Source organism: Gekko japonicus, unplaced genomic scaffold, assembly GCF_001447785.1.
Source record: "Gekko japonicus isolate JY-2015 unplaced genomic scaffold, Gekko_japonicus_V1.1 scaffold238, whole genome shotgun sequence".
NCBI classification, from domain to species: domain Eukaryota; kingdom Metazoa; phylum Chordata; class Lepidosauria; order Squamata; family Gekkonidae; genus Gekko; species Gekko japonicus.
The window spans coordinates 1,385,457-1,388,074 of record NW_015161411.1 but is presented as its reverse complement, the minus strand read 5'-3'; positions in this window follow the sequence as shown (position 1 = coordinate 1,388,074).

The following is a 2,618-nucleotide window of genomic DNA, read 5'->3' as shown; positions in this document are numbered from 1 at the left end:
CTCACTCCGTCATGCGGCACCCGGGTGTACTTATTTATTTTTTTGAACACTTAACAGGCTGGCATTCTCTGAGTTAAGACCTGAAGGTGGCTAACAATATCTTTAAAAAATACATATATCCTACATCATCATCTAAAACTCCACAAGAGAATTAGGGGAGGAACCGTGGCTCAGTGGTAGAGCATCTGCTCGGCACTCAATCCCTGGCATCTCTGGGCACCTGGAGAGGTGCTGCCAGTCTGTGTAGACAATACTGATTTTAAATGACTGAGAGCCAGTTTGATATAGTGGTTAGGAGCACGGACTCTAATCTGGGAGAACCGGGTTGGAGTCCCCACTCCTCCACATGCAGCTGCTGGTGTGACCTTGGGTCAGTCACAAGTTTGTTATACAGAAGGAAGGAAACGACGTGAGTTTCTTGGGGTCGGCAAGGGCTTCCCTGAGACTCCTTGCCCTCCACAGCCTGAGCATAAGCACCCCAGGGTGTGCCACGGGGTTCCCTCCAAAACAAAGGTGCACAGGATCGCAGACGTGCTAAACGTGAATCTGGAGAAGTGAGCAGCGACCCATTGAAGCGCATCCCCCACCACAAATTTTGTTAGTCTTCAAGGTGCTACTGGACTCTTGCTCTTTTCTACAGCCTCCACCTGGTTAACTCAAAAGCAAAGGCCCCTGTTATCGGGGGTCACTGCAGTGTTTCACTGGAGAAGACCCTGATGCTGGGAAAGATTGAAGGTCAAAGAAGACGGGGACGGCAAAGGATGAGATGGTTAGTGTCATAGATGCAACGAACATGAAGTTGAGCAAGCGTCAGAGGACGGCGGAAGACCGGAAGGCCTGGCTTGATCTGGTCCATGGGGTCGCGAAGAGTCGGACTCAACTGTGCGACTGAACAACAACAACTGTGGAGTTATTTCTTTAAAACAAAACAAGGCTACCGATAGCCTTTCCCAATAGGTGGGGGAGGGTTTCCCGGCGCCTGGCCCAGGAATTCAACCTGGTAAGCACTGTTCCCTCTAAGGTGAGTGTGAGCTAGCTCACAGGTTTTTAGCCCCCAGCTCACACATTTTTGTCTTCGCTCAGGAAGGAGGGCTCCAGAGCAAACTGATGCAGCAGCCAAAGAGCTCGCTCACAGCCAGTAGCTCAGCAAGTAGAATTTTTGCTCAAGAGACTCCACAGCTTAGAGGGAGCATTGGTGGGAGGCATAACCGAAGCTTCGGCACCCACCCCCGGTTACCCACACAGGAGCAAGGAAGCAGAACGCTTGCAAGCCCGGCCAAAGAAAGAGGACCGCCTTGCAATGTTCCCTCTAAGCGGTGGAGTCCCGTGAGCAAAAATTCTATTTTGTGAGCTGCTGGCATTAAAGTGGTGAGCGAGTGATTTGGTTGCTGCATAAATTAGTTTGCTCTGGAGCCCCCCTTCCTGAGCTGAGACAGAAATCTGTGAGCCGGAGGCTGAAAAACTGTGAGCTAGCTCACACCAACTCAGCTTAGAGGGAACACTGCCGCCTTGTCAAACTTCCCTCTCCCCGGACTGCCCACACCATTCCCGCTAAGCTGTGCGTGTGAGCGGCGGCTCATTCACCCAGGGAGCCCCCGCTCGGCAGCCATCTAGAGCCGCGCAGGGTCTCGCCCCGCCCATCGCCCGTCTTCAGCGGCGATCTCCTGCTCAGGACGGTGAAAAAAGAGAATCCGAGGGAATCCAGCCCGGGTGTTCCCTCTAAGCTGAGTCAGTGTGAGCCAGCTCACAGTTTTTGAGCCTCCGGCTCACACACGTTTGTCTTCGCTCAGGAAGGAATGGCTCCAGAGCGAACTCATTGCTGCAGCAGCCCAATCGCTCGCTCACAACTTTCATGCCGGGAGCTCAGCAAGTAGACTTTTTGCTCACACGACTCCACAGCTTAGAGGGAACTTTGCAGTGCAATGCCAGCCAGCCAGCCAGCCAACCCACCGCGGTTCCTGCCAGCCGAGCCCCTCCTTGCAAGCGCTGCCAGCACGCGGCGGCCTGCTCCGAGGAGATGGGAAAGGAGACCCCCAAGCAGCACGGTCGGCGGCGGCGGCGGCCCCCGCCAAAAATCCCACGCCAAGTCCGGGAAACGCCCCCCTCCCCTCTCAGTGCTCCCTCTAAGCCGCGGAGTCTTGTGAGCAAAACTTCTGCTTTGTGAGCTGCTGGCATGAAAGCCGTGAGCGAGCGATTGGGCTGCTGCATAAGCCAGTTTGCTCTGGAGCCGTCCCTTCCCGAGCCGAGACAAAAATGGGGGGGGGGGGGCAGTGTTCCCTCTAAGCTGAATGAGCGTGAGCCAGCTCAGTCTTTTAGCCTCCGGCTCGCACATTTTTGCCTTCGCTCAGGAAGGGCGGCTCCGGGCAATGTTCCCTCTAAGACTGTGGAGTCTTGTGAGCAAAAATCCCACTTTGTGAGCTACGGGCATTACAGTTGTGAGCGAGCAATCTGGCTATTGCATAGATTAGTCTGCTCTGGAGCCCTCCTTCCTGGGCGAAGACAAAAACGTGTGAGCCGGAGGCTAAAAAACTGTGAGCTGGCTCACACTCACTCAGCTTAGAGGGAACACTGCTCCGGAGTAAACTAATTGAACCAGCAGCCCAAATCGCTGGCTCACG